We start from the raw sequence: 10,861 nt of genomic DNA, 5'->3' as shown, positions 1-10,861 counted from the left end.
AAACCACTGATAGAACATAGATGGCATTTGTGCTCCAACAGTGGTTTTCAGTGACCATTGCTCTGGAAATCCTCCTTTTCAGTCTAGCAGTGCATGTGGAATATGGATGACACACGGAGGGTAAAAAAACGGGCACACAAGGCAACGGACCCTTCACAGACATCAACATGGATGAATCACTGTTTTCTCACTGACATCATCACGACAGGGACGCACAAAAGACACCTTAAGTTATTGCACTTTTGCCTTTTTATCAAGTGAGCATCCTGCTGCTGTTAGGGTCTATAGGTCACCTTGCACCCATCCACACACAAAAAACTGTTTCAGTTATCCAACAATCTTTTATTGCATTTTGTTATTGGGACATAATAGATTTGATTTGTTAAAATGTATATAAGTAATCATTATTAAAGAGAATATATTTGGATACATTGACAGTCATCTGGTCAGGTCTTCACTTATTTTTGATTCCACCTTTCAGTTGATCGACTGCCTTCCCTCCAGCATCCTTAGCAGCTTGGCATCCTTTGTCTACAACTGGTATTGGAATAAAATAGAAATAATTACTAAGTAGCTTAAGGTAATTTTTTTATTAGGATTCCTAAGTATGATGAATTGGCTGGCCACCATTATTGAAGTAGTAATTTGAGAAATGAAAAAGAAATGCAAAGTGGTTAACTGCAATTTTTAGTTGTCTCTATTGGCACATGTTCTAGTAAGTATATGTTCAACCAGCCACATCTGCTATCAGGGCAGGAAAGATTAGTCATGTAGGATTTAAACATGCCTAGTACTTTTTGGCTCATGACCCTCTCCCTCTTGTAATATACATGATCTGTAAGTGTATGTTTGAGTGTGAAGAGTCGGGTATGGTCTACGGCTCTCTGCTGCAATGGGTCTGGCTTTAGTTTTCAGCTATTTTCCCTTTTTAATATGTCAGCATTTTTACATTTTATACCCAATGATCTTTATTGTGTTTGTTTTTTTGTTTACAGTGAAGCCGGTCATACAGATTAGATGGATATCGGCTGAAGCAACAGATATTGGTGGGAGCAGCTGACCATCTAATGTGTATGAGGGCCTCCCAACTCTCCCCTGATAATGGTAGGTCACGTGCATGGTGCAATTCATGCTTTCCATGTTGGATGAATTTGGATATAGGTACAGAGAGTGCCTACCTTCTTGAGCAATTTTCTGACCTTCCTGCACACACTGGTTGGCTGTGTCCTGGGCCGTCTCTTTTCCTTGCTTCACTGTAATAAAATCAATGAGGCTTATGGTATCTGCTTTGGACTTTCTTAGATTCTGTTTATAAGTTGGCAGCATATTGCTGGTACACATATATGTCTATACTGCATTCAGTGGCTGCCACATATTCAAACTGAGTAAAATGTTGTTTTCCATGTGTGTCGTATTTATTTTATATACCCTTTCAGGTAATTACATAGACGTGACCCGCAAGTTCAAATGTTATTTAATACCCAACACAGTACAATTATTTGACTTCTATAGATTGACAAAGGTGGAAAGACATTAAAAGGAAAATATCAACATAGTGCATAATGAAACATCAGTTTTGATCAACAATGATTGTTTGTTAAACCAGTTTCTTTCAGTGAAGCATGGGTAACCAGAGCACTGCTGGGTGTGGTGCGGGGATTGTATTTTGTGTGCATGGTATGTGTAGAAGGATCGTGAGCTTCAAACACCATTCAACCAGATTGAAGGTGTGGTTCAACTTGATGAAAAGGCATTAGTCAAAATGAAAAAACATGAATTCTCAGGGCACACCCTAAAACAGACAGTTATCTCCAGCTCCCAGGCACAGTACAGTTTAGTGTCATGGTGATCAGTGAAATTTATATGACAGCTTCAGGATCTAAGACATCAGACGTCTAATATTAAATACTTAGGTTTCTGTCTCATTTAGTTTCATCTCATTTAGGTCAGTAGTGGACTCATGATTCACAGGGAAGGACAAACTGAATTTACTAGCCGCCAAAAAAACTATATCCATGTAGTCATAAGTGTGACTGACAAATGCAGTTATTGGAAAAGGCTTTTGATGTAGAAAAATAAATTAAGTATCAAGTATTATTCCTTTTACACTTTTCTCTCCTTTTGGACCTACCGATTAGCTACAATGTAACCTCCATCAAAAATCTCCCAAAAATTGTATGTCTGAATTCAGTCCTGAGGTGAAGAAACATGAATTTAATGAGTTGTATCTCTTAGAGAACCCCCCTTTCCGAATGGACATAATAAGGGGTTCGTCTAGCTCGTGACCACCATCTATGAGCCAGATCTTAGTGGCTTTTTCTCTGGCTGACCCAACCTATCCATTTAAATGACTGCCAGGTAATAGTACACTCCTTTTGTAGCAGCCGTGGGAGGGATGTCTGGCCACAAGTGGCCCCAGTGCTAGCAGCTGATTACTTGGGGTTTCAGAAGCCAGACCCATAGCGATCATCTGCCTTTATTTCAAGAATATTTTATTTTTTTGTTTTTTCATATGAGTCAACCACTTTATTTTTAGCTCGATGTTTACCCAGTGATTTATGGCTTTTCAGTCTTTCAGTGCAACATTAGCAACAAGACATTCTTTCTTGCTATAAATTTGGCTGACAGTGCATGCATGCTGAATGTGCTTGATGAAATTGATGACCTTGTATGCATAATTCAGCTTTCTGATATACTTTCCTCAATCAACTGATACTCATCAGACTTTTAATTACTAGCCATTTTCAAGACATCTGCAGCTGTCAGTGACTGGAGGCACTCTGGTTTAAACTCAGAAACTGAAAATGTATTCTGATTATATTCAACTTTCACAGGTAATGCAATGCCCCCTCCATTAACTCAAGAAAATGACTAAATTATAAAAAAAACATGGTAAAAAGCTGCTTAAAGGATGGGTCTACAAAGTATTTAATTCCTTGCTACATGTAATGATTCATTAAACTCTTTGACATGTAAAAAATATTTAACGTATGGAAATTGAATTTAATTTAGGGTATGCCAATTTGGTATGGATATGCTGTGGATTTTCCACTGCAGAATTACAGGCAGACAACACACAGGGTTTATAATAGCAGTAAAGTGGATGACACTTTACAAAATCTCATCTACATGTTATAGAAGAAACACATGCAGAATTTGCACAGTAATTGACCTGTGGTGTGGATTTTAAATCTGTAGCACTAGCATGCCAGTTCTTATGGTGGATTGTCTCTGTGGATTTCACATTTTGCAGTACAGTGTGAAGTCTGGGTTAAATCCACACAAAATCCATATGTAAAACATACTTTTTCCAGTGGTTTCTGCTGTACATTCTTTCTGTTGCAAATTACATCCCATGTGGATATACCCTTAGAGTGGCTTACAAAAGTATTTAGATCCATGTGCTGGTTTGAAAAATGTAGAATATTTTTGTAGCACAACCCGTTTAAGCTGTTTCTACGCATTAAATAGCTGTCAGACGAATGGCCATGTATTCATTGGGAAGAGAGGAGAAAATTGCCGTCAAACACTTCTGTCATCGGCTTATATCCTGGGAGAACAAAAGAATTGGGCAAAAAATTGTCTTTGTCTCCTCCAACATTATTTGTTGCAGTTCCCCACATACATTAGGTTGTTGGCTAAACTTACCTATCTCTTCGGGTTCGGCTGACAATACAGTAATATAAATAGGGCCTTTAGTAATAAAAAATAGTTCAGTGATGGAAACTTAAAGGTTTGTTACCATCTGAGACATTTATGGCGTATCAAAGGTATATGTTCTAAATGTCTGAAATGTGCCTGTTCTACTTCCACTACCCCCACCTATTGGGATAATGGTGGTCCCCTTCTCCACAATAAACATACCAGAGAGTTAGGAGACCATGCATGCATGTGGCCCTTTCCATCGTAGAGTATGGGTGTTGTGGTAACTACTTAGCATTTCACAACTATAATGGAAGTGTCCACCTCTAACTCATATACACCTTTCTTAAGTGCCAAACATGGGTTATTGGACCCCCATTCCCCTGATATATGAAGGTCCCAAAGGTGGATACACAGTGCACCATTAGTACTTTGTCTGTACCTGCTCCTCAGCTGTGCGTTACCCCTCTTTGACATAGAAACTACATGTGAGTAGGCACACACAGACATGCTTTTTTGTATCTAGATGGTTGGTGGCTGCACGGAATGGCATTCTGGGCTACTTGTGGCCCTATGGACCCTGGACTGTATACCCCTGGATTAGACTGTCTGGATTCTAGAACATTAATGTATATGGACAAAAATAAACTTTACATACATGTGTATATATATATATATATATATATATATATATCAGTTATAGCAAAATACAATTTACCTACATGTACATCTATTTATCATAACAATATAGAAACTTCAATAGCTTTCAAAGTACTTGATAATGATTCCAGATTGTCTTGAGAATCACTGTGAAAACCTAGGCTTAGAATTTTAGCAAACTTGGCAAAAATGTTATTTCTAAGTAAATAGCAGTCACAGTATAACGGAACCAAAATATCTCATGCTGGGTTCAACCATAAGTGGTTTCTCTAAACTCTGACAAAACTGTAGTTATTGGTAGATAAGTAATCATTGCTTACCGAGGTTGCTTGTGTTTAAATTAACTCCCTTATTTAAGAAAGACATCTTTAAAGTCTGAGTCACTTGAATGTGATACGTCAGGACCAGGCAGCATATAAAGGAAACTGTTAGGCAGAGTTATCAGTGATGTGTTTTTATGTGAAAAAAGATGCCCCTCCTTGTGCCCTACGGCAGAATGACCCATTGCTTGTGACGTTAGCAGATCATGGCATAGTTGTCATAATTAGAATATCAACAAGTGGCGGAATTAATTTTTGAGCAGCATTGTTTTCTATTCCCTGCAGGCTGATCTGCTGATACTGGAAAATTCCACCTAGCTAGACAAGGGCTCGCCTCTGGCCAAAAATGCATTATTGAGTTCTGAGTGTTTGCATGCTTTCAGCTGTGGCTGAATATTTTGACACTGCCTATGTTTGATGCTTTATTTAAATTAAATTTTAGTAGGTTCTAAGCATATTACAGTTGAAGCCACTACTGAAGAATAGAGGTGGGTGCGAATATTCGAATCGTGAATATTAATCACAAACATCATTACTTTGAGAATTTGAGAATATTTAGAATATAGTGATATACGGTATATTCGTAATTTCGAATATTCTAGATTTTTTTTCATCAGTAACCTCCCTTCTTGCTTGTGGGCCAATGAGAAGGCAGCAATGTCTTTGTCTGAGCTTAGCAACATCCCTAGCAACCAATAGGAAAGTTGCCTACCCCTTACTATATAAGAACCTCCCGAGCAGCCATTTTCTACAGTTTTTTAAAGTTTTGAAAGAGAGAGAGAGAGAGCAGTGTCATTGCTGAGCTCTGTGCTTTCCACACTACATTAGATAGATAGTTAGATAGCATATATATATATATATATATATATATATATATATATATAATACAGATAGTTATTGGTATATAGTCAGTGTAGGTTAGATAGAAATATAGTGTAGCTGATGCAGTGCAGTGTGTAAGGTAGTGTGATAGGTTCTGCTGTCCATACGTACATGCAGACCTGCTAAAATGTGATGTTTCACGTATTGCGCCAAAACATTTGCATCATTAGCGCCAATTAGCACAATTGTGAATATATTGGAGCATTCTAACTGCATATAAAGCTATTTTTAATGTTCTGCCGTGCCAACCATTTTCTCTAGTCTCAGGAAACTTCTAGCAACATGGAAAATGTAGCAAAAGTGACCCACGCCTATATTTCAAGCGCATTATGCGAATATTACCGTACAGTGCCGATTTTTCGCAATCAAGAAAATGATCTAGAAATCGTGAATTTGCGAATATATGATGAATATTCGCCCAAGTATTCGTGAAATATTGCAAATTTGAATATAGCCCCTGCAGCTGAAGAAATACTTAAAGAAGTTAGCCAGTTCAATACTTGGTCATTTACCCCCCTGCCTAAGCAGACACTTTTTTTTTTTATAGTACATGTGGCTTTGAAAGTCATAACTTTTTTTCTTTCCATTTTTGTCTATGCAAGTTAAGGGGTTTATCCACAGGATAAAGCATAAAGATGGATTTAGACTGCACGATTTTTGGGAAGATTATTGCAAATGCTCGTTCTAGACTCTAAATGTGCCGACGATCACACGAAGCACAAGCGAAACACTAATTCATCGGGAGATCCTGTAGTTCGTGCAGGCACACCAATTATTGTTTCTGGGCAGCAGATTGTGCGATCTAAACAGTGATCTGCTGGCCAGAAACAATGATTCTGTTACCCTAAGTTCACACATGAGCGCTTTACAGCGCGTTCGAACGCGCTGTAAAACGCATAACCGATGCAAACCAATGCTTCCCTATGGGACTGGTTCACATTTTCGCGTTTTACAGCGCGTTCGAACGCGCTGAAAAACGCCCGACGCATAAACAAGTTCTTGAGCTTTTTTTGGGGCGTTTGTCGCACGTTTTGGCCCATAGACTTCAATGGGAACGCGCAACGCTTGTATTTTGCGCGTTTTTGACGCAGAAAACGCGCGTTCGAACGCGCGTTTTGGATTTTGCAACATGCTGGAAAAGGCACAACACCAGGTGCAAAGCACAGTTTTGTGGAGAGAATCCAGCATGGAGGAGTCTCTGTGTGACACCGAGACCCTTATCAGGTTGGTGCAAGGCAAACGCTGCCTGTATGATACGCAGGATGCCAACTACAAAAACAGGAGGAGCAGGCAGCAGGCCTGGGAGGATATTGGCAAAAGCATCTGGCCAGATTGGAGAAGTTTCACCAAGACAGTGAAACAGGGAAAAGGTATTTCCATGTGTGTTCTAATGTGAAAAGTAAACTCCTTGTGTGCAGTGGTGTCCCAACTATATGTAATAGCCCTGGCCAGCTCTACCTGCAGCCCTCCAGCTGTTGTCAAACGCCACCTCCACAAATGCTGGCCTATATTTTACTTGCTGGAGCCTGTGCAGGCATGCATGGACTTGGGTTTTAGCAACAGCTAGAGGGACGCAGCATCACCATCCCTGTTCTTGTATATGGGCACTCAGTGGCCTTAGTTTACAAAGAATGATGTGCACATTACATGTTGTATAGTGTCCCCTCACCCCTTTAGTTTTTAGTACTGTCCTGGTTCACCCTCCCCCACATTCTGGTACAATGCAATGGCCCAGTATGTTCAATTTGCAGTGGTTCCACTGTCTTGTGCCAGACTGCGCTCTTTCAATCCGCAAATGTAGTGGCATTTTGAAATGTAGGCCTAATTTTGGGTTGAGGGATTTGAATCCTAAGTTGTTATTGATATTGTGTACTTTTTCGAATTAGACTGTTTGTGGCCTATGGGTGGGCAGGCATATTTTAGGTGCTTCTGGTTCTAACGTGCCAGTATTGGGCACCTTGATGGGATCCATTATTTCACCCTCCTTGGCTTATATTCTACTGGCCGAGTATTGGGCACTTAAATGGGACACATGATTTCGCCCACATTTTTAACCCTTGTTAAGGGGCGACTATTGATGGCCACTATAGGGGCATCCTCAAGGGGCACTATATAGGTGAAAAAACCGAAATGCACAAAAGATCGTTTCAAATTTTGTAATTTAGCCCTAGTAATAAACAACCAAATTTGAAAAGAAAATAATATTGAAACACTCTTTTCAGAAGAAAAATATAAATTAACATAAACTTAGATGTCTTCCAATTGCCAGGGTAACGCCCCATGTGGTGACAAAAAATATGCAGTGAAGTGGTCCCGGACAGCCGCACCGTGTCTGGTCCCACGCACACCGCTCGGATTAGGACTCTCCAAGGAATGGCTGAGGGAATCGTTAAAATTAAAGCCATCCCGTAGACGGACAAAATTGCACACGCTGCCTTCACGGCCGAGATGGCGGTCTCCAATTTTAAATGAATAGGAGAATGGAGAAAGCGCCATTTGCTTGCTAAAATGCTAAAGGAGCACTCCACCACCCTGCGTGCCCTTGTCAGCTGGTAATTAAATACCCGCCTGGCAATGAAGAGTCCCCGGCTGGAGTACGGCCTCATCAGATGCTCCCCCAGCGCAAAGGCCTCGTCCCCCACAAAAACAAAGGGCATAGCCGGATAAGTGGTCCCAGGCAGTGTGGTGTTCCCCGGGAGGTCCAGCTCATTATTATTGAGCATTTGCCCAAAGGCAGAATGCCCCAAAACAGCTGAGTCTGAGCTGCTGCCATAGGACCCCACGTCAATGTACCTGAAGCAATAGTTTGCATCACACACTGCAAAAAGAACAAACGAAAAATATTTCTTATAATAAAAAAATTGACTCCCGCTCCTTATGGGCTTCTTAACGCGGATGTGTTTGCCGTCTATTGAGCCGACACAGTTTGGGAAATTGCAGGATTGTAAAAAATGATCCGCAATTTGCAGCCAGTCCTCCTTCTGTGGTTGGGCCATCACAGCAGGATGAAGGACGTCCCAAATTGCCACACAGTTTTCCCGGACGATCATACTGGCTGTGGACTTCCCGATGAAAAGGCGAAGTGTAGACTGGCCAATGACTGTCCGGTAGCTAAATACCTGAAACAAATGTAAGAAAATAAAGAGACATTAACGGATGTTTTTTATTTCTTTTTTCATAGTCAACACTATCAAAGGCAAATGGAAAAGCCTGAAAGACGCCTTTATCCGCCATCGGCGCAAAGAAAGGGAGCAGAGGAGCGGATCGTCCCCAAGCGCACGCTCCAGTTATGTGCATGCCCAACAGATGTCCTTTTTGATACCGTGCACGGAAATGTGGAGTTGAGTCAAGGGCATACACATTGAGGAGAGGATGTGGTATGACATGACATACATTCAATTTCATATGGGGAACATACTTACCTATATTTTCCACTTCACAGCACCGATAGTAGCTGGGAACCCAGCCAGGCACAAGATGACGAGGAAGAGGACGAGGGCACAACCATGGACAGTGAGCCCGGACCATCTATGGGGCCAATGAGTCCTCCAGGCCCCCCACCCACTCCGAGTTTCGTGAGCCCCATGCAGACTGTCCCAGCCGTCCCAGAGGCAAGTCGGCAGCCCCGCCATAAAAGGAGGAGAACAGAGAGGCATGAAGACAGGCTAATAGGCTGCCTGGATGCCCTGGCACATCCTGTGCCAAAACTTACCAGTGATGCCCTTTTTCTCCTCAGTCTAGAGGAGAAAATGCTACATGTGCCCAGAAATCTGGTCACAAAAGTAAGGGATTAGGTGACTAAGACCATTGATAAGTATTGCATCCCTTATGAGATAGCAACGTCTATCAGTGCCCCACAGCAGGCCCCACAGCAGGTCCCACAGCAGCCAGCACAATATGGGCAACAATATGGGCCACAATATTTCCCCCAATATGGGCCACAATATGGCCCACAATATGGGCCACTACATCCCCAACATGCACAACAACACCCTCACACATACCCAGCACACACATACACACAAAGTAACATACAACACCCTCTTGACACATGGCAGACACAACACACATCATACCCATATCCCTCTACAAGCACGGGCCCAAGCACCTACACCACCACCACCACCACTGAAATGCCACCCGCCAATCAGTCTCGCGGAGCCAGAGAGACACGGCGGGATCCCGAGGCGGAGTTCTCAGGGCCGCAATATGAAACCCTTTGAAAATTAGAAGAGGGAAATTCTCAGGCTCAAGGGTTTTGGAGCCAAAAAGAGCTTTTATATAGAAAAGGTTTCTAATATTTTTATGTTATTTATAAAAAATTGCTCCTTGGTTTGTAAAACAGAGTTAACACATTTTATTTGGAAATGTATGATGTTAATACATTCAACAAAGATAAAAAATTTGAAGCAAATGTTTGGACTATTTTTGGAAAGTGAGGGGTAAAACATGGCCAAATGTGGATACATGATGCATGTATGGGATATCTATGCCACACGTTTACAACATACACATCACATACCCCCCACACAAACACTCATACGTCACAAACAAGAGAAACACGGCGAAACTCAGATCCTGGCACAACACACTGCAAATGGTTTAAATGGCCACAATAATAGGCTACTTACCGCAAAGTAATGACCAGTCTTTCCACTGGTGGGATGCAGTCCCGCATGAAGGTGTCCTGACGCTGCAAATGAGGGGACAACAGCACCAGGAGCTCGTCAAAGCTGGGAAACAATAAAATGTTCATGGTTAACAATACAATAAGCACAAAACACTTAGCTTAACCATTGAAAAAACATTGCAACCACGTATACGTACTAACCTGTGGATGGACATCCTGGTGTAGTCAAAAAACTTGTCCTCATGGGCACGGAGGTTCGCATACAGTGCCCAGAACTGGCCCCTCTCCTGTCTATTGGCAATCACAGGATGGACCCAGAAACGTTGCCTGCTGTCCCGCCTTCTCCTCAAGCATTCCAGGTGGATAGCTGCAACATGTGCCGCAAAACGTTGCCGTCTATAGCATTCCATGATGACTACAAACCACACACTCTACCAACACACATGGAATTTCACACCTACAATGCCCTAGGATTGGCCAAACTTCATATAGACAGGGATATTTGCTCATTGGACAACACTGCAGTCAATCACACAAACACGCGTCAAACGCGCGTTTACTATTGCAAAAAACGCGCATAAAAACGTGCGTTAAACGCGTGTCTCAGAAACGCTCAGGTCTGAACCCAGGGTAAGGGGACAAGAGATCGCAATAGCCATGCCTTGTCCTCATACTGTTAAGGAGATCGCTCCATGTAAATACAGTGATCTTCTTCACTGAACAAGCA

The 10,861-nt window shown here is 41.7% G+C and overlaps 1 long non-coding RNA gene across 1 annotated transcript; it reads right to left on the bottom strand.

The window, feature by feature from the left end:
• Window positions 1–321: 321 nt before the first annotated feature.
• Window positions 322–4,767, bottom strand: LOC122941268. The gene is made up of 3 exons (XR_006390434.1): window positions 4,623–4,767; window positions 1,179–1,253; window positions 322–537 (listed from the first exon to the last, which is right to left on the bottom strand). It is a non-coding gene; the product is annotated as an uncharacterized LOC122941268 (long non-coding RNA).
• Window positions 4,768–10,861: the final 6,094 nt, after the last annotated feature.

The sequence above is a fragment of the Bufo gargarizans genome, chromosome 6, assembly GCF_014858855.1.
Source record: "Bufo gargarizans isolate SCDJY-AF-19 chromosome 6, ASM1485885v1, whole genome shotgun sequence".
NCBI lineage: Eukaryota > Metazoa > Chordata > Amphibia > Anura > Bufonidae > Bufo > Bufo gargarizans.
Note: the sequence above shows the minus strand (reverse complement) of the source record. Positions and strands in the feature narration are given on the sequence as shown.